Below are 14629 nucleotides of genomic sequence, written 5' to 3' on the forward strand. Positions count from 1 at the left end.
GAACCTAATTAATTAGCTTGTTTATTTTGACTTTTTTCTTAAAGATGTGCTGGGTGCATCCCGGCCACCACTGGACCACTGCATTCTTCGCGCATCAGTATCGGTCGGTGGCCCGGAGGGTGGGGGGCCACTGCACCACCCCAACCTCCGTAGACTCAGCCTAACACACCATCGTCAGTGTGCTTGGCGCTGTCTTCCAGATTCCTGTAAGTGATACTACACTGTACATATATTATTTCTACTTTATATTGGCTGTGTATTTTTAAGTGTTATTTGGTATGATTTGGCAGCTTCATAGCTTAAAGGTTACTGGAGAGTGCTTGCGCCGTGTTTCTGACAACAGCGCTTGCGTGAGATTTTCGCTACAGAGAACAGTGCAGCAATGATTGTGGAAAAGTACTTCTACTTTATATAGGCTGTGTATTCATCATATCATTCCTGCTTTTACTATATGTTACTGTTATTTTAGGTTTTATGTGCTATTTGGCATGATTGGTAGGTTATTTTTTGGGTCTGCGAACGCTCACAAATTTTTCCCATATAAATTAATGGTAATTGCTTCTTCGCTTTACGACATTTCGGCTTATGAACCGTTTCATAGGAACGCTCTACCTTTGGATGGCGGGAGAAACCTGTAGTGGGAAAGTTAAGGGAAGGTATTCTGAGTACTTAGATAGACAGGGACTGATTAGGGACAGTCAGCATGGATTTGTGCGTGCTAGGTCGTGTATGACCAACCTTATATAGTTTTTCAAGGAAATAACCACAAAGGTGGATGAAGGCAAGGCGGTGGATGAAGGCAAGGCAGTGGATGTTGTCTAAAGGGACTTCAGCAAGGCCTTTGACAAGGTCCTACATGGGTGGTTGGTCAAGAAGTTTCAGTTGCTCGGCCTTCAAGATGAGGTAGTAAATTGGATTAGACATTGGCTTTGTGGGAGAGGCAAGAGAGTGGTAGTAGATTGTCGTCTCGCTGAATGGAGGCCTGTGACTAATGGAGTGCTGTAAGGATTGGTGCTGGGACGGTTGTTGTTTGTTGTCTATATCAACAATCTGATAATGTGGTTAACTGGATCAGCAAACTTGCAGATGACACCAATATTGGGGATGTAGTGGACAGAAAAGAGACTGTCAAAGCTTACAGTGGGATATGACCAGCTGGAAAAATGGGCTGAAAAATGGCAGATGGAATTTAATGCAGAGGTGTGAGATGTTGCACTTCGGTTGGCCCAGCCAGGGTAGCACTTGCACGGTGAGGGCTGGGGCACTGAGAAGTGTGGAAGAACAGAAGGATTTGGGAGTAAACATCCATAGTTCATTGAAAGTGGCAGCACAGGCAGATATGGCCGTAAAGAAAGCTTTTGTTACATTGGCCTTCATAAATCAAAGTACTGAGTACAGGAGTTGAGATGTTATGTTGAAATTTTAATGACGTTGGTGAGGCCTGATTTGGAATACTGTGTGCAGATTTGGTCACCTACCTACAGAAAAGATGTGAATAAGGTTGAAAGAGTACAGAGAAAATTTACAAAGACTGGAAGGTTTAACTTATCAGGAAAGATTGAATAGTTTAGAACTATTTCCTAGAACATAGAAGATTGAGAGGAGATTTGATAGAGGTATACAAAATTATGAGGGTACAGATAAGGTAAGTGCAAGCAGGCTTTTTGTCCACTGAGGGTGGGTGATACTACAACTAGAGGCCATGGGTTAAGGGCGAAAGGTGAAATGTTTAAGGGGAACATGATGAGAAACTTTTTCACTCGGGGGTGTTGAGAGTGTGAAATGAGCTGCCAGTGGAAATTGTGCATGTGAGTTCAATTTCAATGTTTAAGAGAAGTCTGGATAGGTTCATGGATAGTAGGGGTATGGAGGGCTATGCTCAGGGTGCAGGTTGTTGAGACCAGGCAGTTTAAATGGTGTTGCATAGTCTAGATGGGCCACAGGGCCTGTTTCTGTGCTGTAGTTTTCTATGATTATGATATACAGCAGGGGTCCCCAACCTTTTTTGCACCGCGGACCGGTTTAATATTGACAATATTCTTGCGGACCGGCCGACCTGGGGGGGGGGGGGGGTGTTCAAGTAGGGTTAAACTCACCTCAACATGTCTTTTACAGTTAGGGTTGCCAACTTTCTCACTCCCAAATGAGGGACAAAAGTAGCAGTCAATTCCCGGGACACGTTACCCCAGGAAAGACAACCATGACCATGAAGCCTTGCGCAGGCACCCGTGTGCACATGCGTGAGTGACGTACGCATATGTGATGTGCACATGCGCGTACGTGCCGATTTTTTTCCCCACAAATCAGTTTTGCCTTAATCTTCCCGACTATACTGTACATACATTACTCCTACTTTATATAGGCTGTGTATTTATCATATCATTCCTGCTTTTACTATACGTTACTGTTATTTCCAGTTGTATGTGTTATTTGGTATGATTTGGTAGGTTATTTTTTGGGTCTGAGAATACTCAAAAATTTTTCCCATATAAATTAATGGTAATTGCTTCTTCACTTCACATTATATCGGCACGAAAGGTTTCATAGGAATGCTCTACCTTAGCGGGGGAAATACAGGACAAGGGTGGTCCCGTATGGGACAAACCAATTTAGCCTAATATACAGGAGGTCCCGGCAAATACGGGACAGTTGGCAACCCTATGTTCAAGTTCAACAGTGTGTGACAGGGAATGAGGAAAGGTGCAGCTGATTCATATCGTTTCCTCGCAGCCTGGCACCAGTCCGCAGCCCGGTGGTTGGGGACCGCTGATATACTGGACATAGTAGCCCACTTGACAGGCACCAAATCCACAGTGATTCTCTCACTCCATCGCTGAGTAGCAGCAGTTTGTGTCTTCTACAGGATGACCTGCAGCAACTCAACAAGACTCCTGAGACAGAACTTCCCAAACCTCGTACTTCTACCAGCTAGAGGGACAAGGGCAGCAACAGCACAGGAACGCAACTGACTGGGAGTTGCCCTCCAGGCCACAAACCACCCTGACTTGTAAATATATCACCATTCCTTCACCTTCACTGGTCAAAATCCTGGAACTGCTGGCCAACCTTCCTTAAAGACTGCAACAGCTCACCACCACCTTCAAGGCAACTAAGGGTGAGCAACTAAATCCAAACCTGACATCCCTCGAATGAAGAGAAATTACCACCCATTGAAGTCAGTGGTGGACAGGGATCAGACTGCATACTAAACAGGCAACAGACGCTAACCACTCTCTGGGAGGAGAGAGAGATCTTCCCACCCCTTACATCCAGCTACCATTTATTTAAAATCATTTCTAACTTATTGACAGCTCTGCCAAGGGAAACTTGCACTTCCTCTTCACTTCTTCTGATCTTGAAAGCAATGACCTGTATCCTACCACCTGGGAGAGTATGGGAATTTGGGAGAAAAGCTTCCATGACAATGAGTTGATATGCTCTCATGGGGTAGGAGCTAGGAAATGGGATTTAGGTTGGCATGGCCAATGACCAGTCACCAAATGTACTGAGGAGCCCTTTAACGTGATCAGTCTGTGCTCTTGTTGATCCACTGGTAACCTGGCCCTTCACTGTAAAACCAAGGGATTTCTTTTTTACTTTGACTCGAGAATGGCACAGCTGTGGAGGCAGACCCACATTCAACCCTGATCCCTAGTGCTCTAGGTGTGGAGTTTATGACTGTGAGGGTTTCCTTTGGATACTGCCATCTCCTTGGAGCAAAGGGTTTGGACTGGGTGGAACGGGTTAGGTGTGTTCAGGAAGGTTTCCTGACGCAATGTGTAGATAAGCCAACTAGAGGAAAGGTTACACTTGATCTGGTATTGGGAAATGAACCTGGTCAGGTGTCAGATCATTCAGTGGGAGAGCATTTTAGAGGTAGTGATCACAACTCTCTCTCCCTTACCATAGCGCTGGAGAGGGATAGCTGCAGACAATTTGGGAAAACATTGAATTGGGTAGGGGGAAATATAGTGCTATTAGGCAGGAACTTGGGAACATAAATTGGGAGATGTTCTCGGGGAAATGCACGGCAGATATGTGGCAAATGAATCTTTGCATGGAGTTCTGAATAGGTATGTTCCATTGAGGCAGGGAAAGGATGATAGAGTTAAAGAACCATGGTGTACAAAGGATGTAGAAATCTACTTAAGAAAAAAAGAACAGCTTATGAAAATTTCAAGAAACTAGGTACTGTTAGAGCTCTAGAAAATTACAAGGATGCCAGTAAGGAGCTCAAAAATGAAATTAGTACAGCTAGAAGAGGATACCTTAGCGAGCAGGATTAAGGAAAACCCCAGGGCATTCTACAAGTATGTGAAGAGCAAGAGGATGAGCTGTGTGAGAATAGGACCAATCAGGAGTGAGTAGAAATATGTGCATGGAGCGGGAGGAGATAGCAGAGGTATATGATGATGAAGTAGAAGGGTGGATTAGTAAATTTGCTGATTACACAGAAGTTGGGGGTGTTGTGGATAGTCTGGAGGTTTGTCAGAGGTTACAGCACAACATCGATAGGATGCAGAACTGGGCTGAGAAGTGGCAGATTGGGATCAACCCAGATAAGTGTGAAGTAGTTCATTTTGGTAGGTCAAATATAATGGCAGAATATAGCATTAAGTGGTAAGACTCTTGGCAGTGTGGAGGATCAGAGAGATCTTGGGGTTCGTGTCAACAGGACACTCAGAGGTACTCTACAGATTGACAGTGTTGTTAAGATGGCGTATGGTGTATTCATCAACAGTGGGACTGAGTTCAAAAGCCATGAGGTAATGTTACAGCTATATAAGACTTTGGTCAGACCCCACTTGGGAGTACTGTATTCAATTCTTATCATCTCACTACAGGAAGGATGTGGATACTATGGAGAGAGTGCAGAGGAGATTTCCAAGGATGTTGCCTGGATTGGAGGGTGTACTTTATGAGAATAGGTTGAATGTACTTGGCCTTTTCTCCTTGGAGCGACAGAGGATGACAGGTGACCTGATAGAAGTGTGTAAGACGATGAGAGGCATTGATCATGTGGGTAGCCAGAGGCTTTTCCCCAGGGCTGAAATGGCTAACACGAGGCTAACACCCAAGTTACAGAGGAAGGTTGAACAAGTTAGGTCTTTATTCTTTGAAGCGTAGAAGGTTGAGGGGGGACTTGATAGAGGTGTTTAAAATTATGAGGGGGATTGTTAGAGTTGATGTGGATAGGCTTTTTCCATTGAGAATGGGGGAGATTTAAACAAGAGGACATGAGTTGAGAGTTAAAGGGCAAAAGTTTAGGGGTAACATGAGGGGGAAAACTTCTTTACTCAGAGTGGTAGCTGTGTGGAACGAGCTTCCAGCAGAAGTGGTTGAGGCAGCTTTGATGTTGTCATTTAAAGTTAAATTGGATAGATATATGGACAGGAAAGGAATGGAGGGTTATGGGCTGAGTGCAGGTCGGTGGGACTAGGTGAGAGTAAGAGTTCGGCATGGACTAGAAGGGCCGAGAAGGCCTGTTTCCATGCTGTAATTGTTATATGGTTATATAATTTTAAAGTGCATGGAAATAGGTATCGAGGGGATGTCAGGGGTAGGTTTTTCCCACACAGAAAGTGGTGAGTGTGTGGAATGCACTGCCAGTGGTGGTTGTGGAAGCAGATACAATAGGGTCTTTTAAGAGAATCTTAGATAGGTACATGGAGTTTAGCAAAATAGAGGGCTATGCGCTCAGGAAATTCTAGGCAGTTTCTTGAGTAGGTTACATGGTTGGCACATTGTGGGCCAAAGGGCCTGTAATGTGCTGTAAATTTCTATGTTCTATGTTCATAAGGCATGCTCTCCAATACTTGTAAATCTCCTCTGCACTCTCTCTACACTCTCTCTGTAGTGTCCACATCCTTCCTGTAATGAGATGACCAGAAATGAACACCTACCAAAATGAACCACTTCACACTCATCTGGGTTGAAGTCCATCTACCACTTCTCAGTCCAGTTCTGCATCCTATTACTGTCCCGCTGTAACCTCTGACAGCCCTCCACACTATCCACAACATCCAGAACCCTTATGTCATCAGCAAACTTACTAACCCAGCCTTCTACTTCTTCATCCAGGTCACTTATATATAAAAAATTACAAAGAGGAGGGGTCCCAGAACAGATCCCTGTGGAGCACCACTGGTCATCAACCTCCATGTAGAATACGAACCGTCTACAATCACCCTTGGCATTCTGTGGGCAAGTCATTTCTGGATCCACTAAGCATGGTCTCCTTGGACCCCTTGGACCCCATTCCTCCTTACTTTCTGAAGCAGCCTGGCATGGGGAACCTTATCAAATGCCTTACTGAATCCATATACACTACATCCACTGCTCTACCTCCATCAATGTGTTTTGTTACAAACTCAAAGAATTCAATCAGGCTCATAAGGCAGGACCTGCCCTTGACAAAGCCACGCTGACTATCCCTAATCAGATTATGTCTCTCCAAACGCTCATAAATCCTGCCTCTCCAGATCTTCTCCAACAACTTGCCCACCACTGAAGTCAGACTCACTGGTCTATAATTTCCTGGGTTATCTCTACTCCCTTTCTTGAACAAGGTAACAACATCTACAACCCTCCAATCCTCTGGTGCTTCTCTCCTCCCTATTGATGAGAATAGGTTGAGTGAACTTGGCCTTTTCTTCTTGGAGTGACGGAGGATGAGAGGTGACCAGACAGAAGTGTACAAGATGATGAGAGGCATTGATCATGTGGATAGCCAGAGGCTTTTTCCCAGGGCTGAAATAGCTAACACAAGAGGGCACGGTTTTAAGATGCTTGGAAGCAGGTACATTGGGGATGTCAGGGGTAAGTTTTTTTATGCAGAGAGTGGTGAGTGTGTGGAATGCACTGCCAGCGAAGGTGGCAGAGGCAGATACAATAGCGTCTTTGAAGAGACTCTTAGACAGGTACATGGAGCTTAGAAAAATAGAGGGCTATGCACTAGGGAAATTCTAGGCAGTTTCTAGAGTAGGTTACATGGTTGGCACAACATTGTGGGCCAAAGGGCCTGTAATGTGCCCCAGATTTCTCTGTTTCTATGTTTACTCCAGTTCCCTCCACAAAGTTCTGCAGGTTGGTTGGATAACTACCCTCATGTGCAAGTGAGTGGTAGAATCAAAGGTGAGTTCGTGAGAAGCAAAACAGATAGTGGGATTAAAACGCAAACAACAGGAATTCTGCAGATGCTGGAAATTCAAGCAACATACATCAAAGTTGCTGGTGAACGCAGCAGGCCAGGCAGCATCTATAGGAAGAGGCGCAGTCGATGTTTCAGGCCGAGACCCTTCGTCCTGACGAAGGGTCTCGGCCTGAAACGTCGACTGCGCCTCTTCCTATAGATGCTGCCTGGCCTGCTGCGTTCACCAGCAACTTTGATGTATGTTGATAGTGGGATTAATGTCAGATCAGTGTAAACTGGTCAGCACAGACTGGGTGGGCCGAAGGGCCTGTTTTCATACAACATCACTCTAATGCAGACAAAGACTTGCTTTAACGTCTCAAAAGAGAATGTTAGCGCTTCCCACAGTGTATGTCTTCAGAACTGTTCCGGGAAGTTATAGGAGTCTCTAAAGTGAGGTTTACACTGCTGGGACATCATCATAGTTTAGGTAATAGCAGTCATTTGTAGGTCACCGAAATACTGCACTGAAGTCAGAAACTGCTTGTTAGGGACCAGACTTTGAACAGCAGCAACAGAATTCAACCAGCAACTCAACATAGAAATATAGGCAAGTTTTCACAACACACAAGCCCTCCTTCTCCATCCAGAGTAGCAATAAAACTGTGGTAATCCACCGTTTTACCACTGAGATATCTCAATGATTCATCACCTGATTCCCCAAGTGTTGCTTGCCAATCCAGAGTCCTGTTCCTCACATTCCCCACCCACTCACTCCTTCACTGCCAATTTTATCATATTCTGTAAAGTCTGCTGAAATTAGAATTTGTCAGTGTAATAGAAATAACATCCAGAAGCCTGGAAAATCTGTCAATTCAGCATGCTGGATTATTGAAGGTTTTTAATTTCTTTTCAAGTCAACACTATTAAGATTGTTTAATGACATTTCCAGTACACATGCATGAAGGAGAATGAAATAATTGTTATTCGAGATCTGACGCAGCACAAAAGAACACAAAAAACATAAAGAACACAATAATTTAAAAAGCACCATAAATATAAATACATAGGTAGCTTATATACAGAGATTGATTCTGTATTCACAAAGTGACGCGAGGCCTCATGTCTATACACAAGGTGACTCTGACAGGAAATGATAAATTAGTGGTAGGGGATTGTGGAGGAGTGGGTGAGTGGGTAGAGGTGTTGATCAGCCTTACTGCTTGGGGAAAGTAACTGTTTTTGAGTCTGGTGGTCCTGGCATGGATGCTAAATAGCCCCCTCCCTGATGGGAGTGAGACAAACAATCCATGAGCATGGTGGGTAGGATCCTTTGTGATGTCACTGACGCTTTTCCAGCACCTTTCGGTACATGTGTCCTTGATGGCAGGTAGGCTGGTGCTGGAGACACGAAGGGCGTTTTTGACTACCCGTTGTGGAACCTGCCTGCGAGGCAGTTTCTGTACCATGCAGTGATGCAGCATGTTAGGATGCTCTCTTTTGCACATCTATAGAAGAATGTGAGTATAGATGTGCCTAGTTCAGCTCTCTTCGGAAAGTGAGGCACTGGTAAGGTTTCCTGATTGTATAGGATTCAATACACACCAGAAGAATACAGTGCATAAAGTCAAGAGTTACCTGTTCTTTTGCCCATAGTTTTACAAATAACTCAGTTTTCAGATGAAACAGAAAGAACTATACAAAGATATCACTGGTCAGAGGTGCCCAGGATCTGCTGTCAGTTCCAGCTTCCCATTATTCAGGAGAGTAGAGCCTTTCTAAACACTAAAAATTTTCCACAATATCTGAAAGTAGGAATAAAATTCAAAGTACCTGCTGGAAACAACGAAGTAATTTAATCACAAGAATGTTCCAGCTGTATCCAAGAACTGCAAAACCACATCTCTCAGAATCCTTCAGCAAAATCAATATTCCTTTGGAGGACCAGTTAATGTCACAAGGCCACATGGCTCCAGGAGACTTGCCCAACCAGGTGAGCAACAAAATCAAAGTTGCCACAGAGTAGTTGGAGTTGCAAAGGATTGCGGTTTGCTTCCCCGTGGTTTGTAAAGATAAAAGTGATTGCGCCCAAATGCTCAAGACGACGAGTGCTAATATTGGTAGAAATTCAGGATCCCAAAACCTCTCTATGTCTGAAAAGATCCCAAGACGTAGAATTCACAGCACAGGAACAGGCCATCACCCCCTCTGTTTCTATTAATCCCACTCCAGACACCAAATCCATCCATTAGTTTCTGCCCCAGGTGTATATTCAAATCCTGACCTTTATTCTCACTAGTGAGCTAGGTGTTGATGTGTTCAGTGGAAGAGTCTCCAGGCCCCTCTGGGTGAATCTGCTCCCATGGTGAGTTCACAGACAATGAAGGATCTGAAAAAGTTTCCTGTCAGACCAGGGTGCAACTCCAAGTGAGTCCTTCCCTGCACCAGCCAGCCTTGTTCATGCAGTCAGCAGAGATTACTGTTTCAACGACTGGCGTCCTGTTGCACTCACCTCAATAATAAGCAAATACTTTGAGAGACTGGTCAAGGACTGCATCTGCAGCATGCTACAACCCACAGTGGACCCCTACAATTTGCCTACCGAGACAACCGATCGGCAGATGATGCAATAGCCATAGCTCTACACACCGTCCTTGCACATCTGGAGAAGGAGGCAGCTTATGTGAGAATGCTATTCTTGGACTACAGTTCAGCATTCAACACCATAATTCCCTCCAGGCTTGACAAGAAGCTCAGAGACCTTCGCCTTCACCCTGCCCTGTGTAGCTGGATCCTGGACTTCCTGTCAGATCTCCGGTAGGCGGTAAGAGTGGGCTCTCTCACCTCTGCCCCTCTGACCCTCAACACAGAAGCCCCCCCAGGGCTGTGTCCTAAGCCCCCTCCTTTACTCTCTGTATACCCATGACTGTGTTGCCACCCACAGCTCCAATCTGCTAATTAAATTTGCTGACGACACTACACTGATTGGTCTAATTTCAAATAATAACGAGGCAGCCTACAAAGAAGAAGGCATCACCCTGACACAGTGGTGTCAAGAGAACAACCTCTCCCTTAAAGTCACAAAAATAAAGGAGCTGGTTGTGGACTACAGGAGGAATGGAGAGAGGCTAACCCCTATTGACATCAATGGATCCGAGGTTGAGAGGGTGAACAGCTCTAAGTTCCTCGGCATAAACATCACTGAGGATCTCACATGGTGTGTACATACGGCTGTGTGGTGAAAAAAGCACAACAGCACCTCTTTCACCTCAGATGGATGAAGAAGTTTGGTATGGGCCCCCTAATCCTTTCTACAGCAGCACAATTGAGAGCATCTTGACTGACTGTATCACTGCCTGGTATGGGAACTGTACTTCCCTCAATTGCAGGACTCTGCAGAGAGTGGTGTGGACAGCCCAGCTCATCTGTAGATGTGAACTTCCCACTATTCAGGACATTTACAAAGACACGTGTGTAAAAAGGGCCCGAAGGATCATTGGAGCCCAAGTCACCCCAACCACAAACTGTTCCAGCTGCTACCATCTGGGAAATGGTACCGCAGTATAAAAGCCAGGACCAACAGGCTCCAGAACAGCTTCTTCCACCAGGCCACCAGACTGATTAATTCATGCTGACACAAACGTATTTCTATGTTATATTGACTGTCCTGTTGTACATAATATTTATTATAAATTACCATAAATTGCACAGTGCACATTTAGTTGGATACGTAACATAAAGATTTTTACTCCTCATGTATGTGAAGGATGTAAGAAATAAAGTCAAGTCAATTCAATTCGTTTGCCGTAACCATTGGAGGTTTCATGCAGCTCAAGCTGAGGTACAGCATTTGTTGCACCTCTACCTTCTGACAGGTGCAGACATGCATTCTGGACTTGACGCAGCCAATGTACACCTACAGACACAGGAGCGATGCCAGCTGCAGGTATAAAACCGATGCTTTACACAACAGCAGATAAGTAATATTGTGTAGGTATATGAACGCAAACACACAGATGCACTGAGCTGGCCACAGATGCTAAGCAGCGTGGATGGAAGATGCAGATTTTCCCAGTAGAGGTTGGCTACAGAGGATTTGTGGCTACATCCATAGTCAGATTGCTGAAGGGATTCGGAGTCTGAGCCCATGGTCAGTGGCAAGTTATAAAAGAACTCTCGGAGGTAGCTGAGTGAAACAGCCACTGGTTATGGTTGAAGAGGAGTGATGGCAGCTGAGCCTAATATGACCCATGGGTGGCCAAATGTGAAGGGCGGTGCACCTGGGATACTGGGTCACCCAGTTGACCCTCTAGAGATGCAGTGGGCTTAAACTGATGAAACATTTAAGAACGGGGGTGCCCACCTGATGACCCCTGGGAAGCATCTGCCACCCACCAAGTCACACCTGAAGATCTCTACGCTCTGACCTGAGTTAGGATCTGCTTATCAAAAGGATTGAAACATCCCATCCTATGAGCTCAAACTATGTAGGATCACTGCCCAGTCACCCAAGATGACTGCTAAGTAACAAAACCCACTAGTACAGCACAAGCTGCAGGAACTTCACATCAATGGAATTTTACTCACCAAGGAAATTAAAAGATATGAAAATTAAAGTAGTATCTGAAACCAAATAAATCTCTACATAAAGTAAAAACAGATTCCTATCCTGTTTTACTTTGCAGACAAACAGAATGTGATCTAGGCACACACTGCTTCCAAATTCCTGAATGTTCAGGGCTTCAAACAAATGGCACCAAACTAAATCATCTGAGACACAATATCAGTTCTTATGAAGGCCATCATCACAACACTCTCTTCTCCAAGAGCAGTTACATGGCTTCAGATTTATCCCATTTCAATTTTGTTAAAATGCTCAAATACGATTTATGCAGAAGACACTGTACAGCAGCATCCATTTGAGAGGTTAGTGAGCGACTGCGTGGAGTGGACACGTTCCTGCCACCCACTGTACACATCCTGCATGCCGAGGGAGAACATGATCACAGAGCTGCAATCACTGCCAAACTTCACAGAGATAAATCCTTCAACTCCTAGCAATCAACATAATAAGCACTCAGCGATAGCATTTCAGAACACATTTTCTTCAAGAAAGATTAAGAAGCAAAAGCATTTAAGTTAACAGTAGCAACTGGGATGAGAGAGAGCCTGGAGCCTGACCAACAGTAAATGCGGCTGTCGTGAGGATTCAGTCTCTGCTATTCCAATATCCAAACCTATTCTTACCTGCTATGCCTTAATGAATTAGGATTGCGTTCAGAATGAAACTAACTCAGACCCAGCCTGTGGCAGCACATCAGCTCCACCTGCAAAGCACACAGCATTTTAGCTTACGTGTCAGTGTTTGCATTTGCTGAGGAACTTCCTGAAATGAAGGTGTGGTGGCTGTGTGTGCAATACTGGAGATGAGGGAGGGTTCCAGGTATTAAATGTCTCCACCCAAAATACAACTCAACCTTTAACAATGACGGGGCAAGGAGCTGGGCAGAGACAAGGAGTGTGTGTGTGTATTTCGTGGAATGATATGTTTACCCCAAGCAACCGTGACAGACATGCTAATACAGCATATGGGGTGTCTGCTGGCTTGGGCACAATGATAATTCCCCAAACTCCCCATTCCAATACCAATATGCATTACATCCACTCGAGGGACTAGTTGGGGAAAATCTCAATCAACACTTCCATCGGAAGTACAGCAACACCCCAACATCAGCCGCACATTACCAAGGGAGATGCATACATGTTTCTAGGTGAGGACTTCAGTCAGCCCCAAGGGAGAGTGCTCTCAAATGAGACAGGACTCACATTTTGGGAGTAAGGGATGAAATGTTGGGAATCAATCAAGAAAATCATATCAGCTACCCTGGATGATGCACTTGTACAGGCTGGGTCTGAGTTAGTTTCATTCTGAACACAATCCTAATTCATTAAAGCACAGCAAGTTTGGATATTAGAATGGCAGAGACTGAATCCCCTTGACAGATGCATTTAGTGGATGAGGACAATTAAGGGGAAACTGAGGGGAAGCTTCTTCACTCAGTGGGTGGTGCAAGGAGGGAACGAGTTGTCAGTAGACATACTGGATGTCAGTTGACATTTACGGGAAGTTTGGATAGGTATATGAATGAGAGAGGTGTAAGGAGGGGGTCTAGGTGGGAGTAGACAGAAGACCAGGCTGGAATGGACTACTTGGGCAAATGGCCTGCTTATGTGCTATTGTGTTCTAGGACGGCGATCCCCAACCACCGGCCTGTGGACCGGTACCGGTCCATAAAGCATGTGCTACCGGGCCGCGAGGAAACGATATGATTTGGCGATATGAGTCAGCTGCACCTTTCCTCATTCCCTGTCACGCCCGCTGTTGAGCTTGAACGCACGCCAGGTCATTACCTGCGCGTCATCCATGTCAGCGCGGGAAGAAGATCAGCTCCCTGAGCTTGCAAGTGACGGCGGGTTGAAAAGTATGTTTGACATAACATCTCTGCCGGCATTCTGGATCAAAGTCAAGGATAAATATCCTGAGATAGCCACGAAAGCTCTGAAAACGTTGCTTCCATTTCCAACATATCTCTGCAATGAATGCAACGAAAACTAAATTGCGGAATAGACTGGACATAAGGAACCCCCTTCGAGTATCGCTGTCTCCCATCACCCCTCGATAGGACCATCTTGTTGCAGGGAAACAAGCCCAGGGCTCCCACTGATTCAGTGATATTGGTGTGTTGCAATGATTTTATATGTTCATACGGGGAAAATATATGCTGTGTGTTTAATATCCAAACGTTACTTAAAATGTTATGATCCTATTGACTTATATAACCATATAACAATTATAGCATGGAAACAGGCCATCTCTGTCCTTCTAGTCCGTGCTGAACGCTACTCTCACCTAGTCCCACCGACCTGCACTCAGCCCATAACCCTCCATTCCTTTCCTGTCCATATATCTATCCAATTTTTCTTTAAATGATAATATCGAACCTGTCTCTACCACTTCTACTGGAAGTTCGTTCAACACTTACTTCAAGCTCCCCTGTCCTCCCCTGATAATTGACTTATCACTATATTCATGCAAGGAAAATATGCGCTGTGTGTTTAATATTAAATTTGTTAGATAAACCCTTTCAGAAATGAAATTGAGTATATTAGCCACCTATCACCTATATTCCGGTCGTTATCAACACCACCCCCCACTCCCCCAGACAGAATCGCCAAAAACGATTTGCAGGAAAAATCGGAACGTACAACACGCATGCGCACTGGTGCCCACGCAAGGCTTCATGGTCATTGTAGTTTTTCTCAGGGTGAACCCAATGTATTTGACTGCTACTCTTGTCCGTTGGCAACCCTACCCCCCCCCCCTACCCCCGCCGCCCCCGTCGGCCGGTCCGCAAGAATATTGTCAATATTAAACCGGTCCGCAGTGCAAAAAAAGTTGGGGACCCCTGTTCTAGGACATGATGACCAATGAAATCG

At 45.0% G+C, this 14629-nt stretch overlaps 1 protein-coding gene across 7 annotated transcripts in view; it reads right to left on the reverse strand.

Moving 5' to 3' along the window:
• Window positions 1-14629, reverse strand: part of rab27a (RAB27A, member RAS oncogene family) — a 201105-nt gene that overhangs the window by 82366 nt on the left and 104110 nt on the right. The window contains exon 1 of one of the 7 annotated variants that reach the window (XM_063066504.1): window positions 12380-12520. The exons of the other annotated variants lie outside the window; for them this stretch is intronic. The gene's annotated coding sequence lies outside the window, so the exon portion shown is untranslated. Of the gene's footprint in view, window positions 1-12379; window positions 12521-14629 lie in introns of those variants that run through there. 7 annotated transcript variants of the gene reach the window in all.

Source organism: Mobula hypostoma, chromosome 13 (assembly GCF_963921235.1).
Source record: "Mobula hypostoma chromosome 13, sMobHyp1.1, whole genome shotgun sequence".
NCBI lineage: Eukaryota > Metazoa > Chordata > Chondrichthyes > Myliobatiformes > Myliobatidae > Mobula > Mobula hypostoma.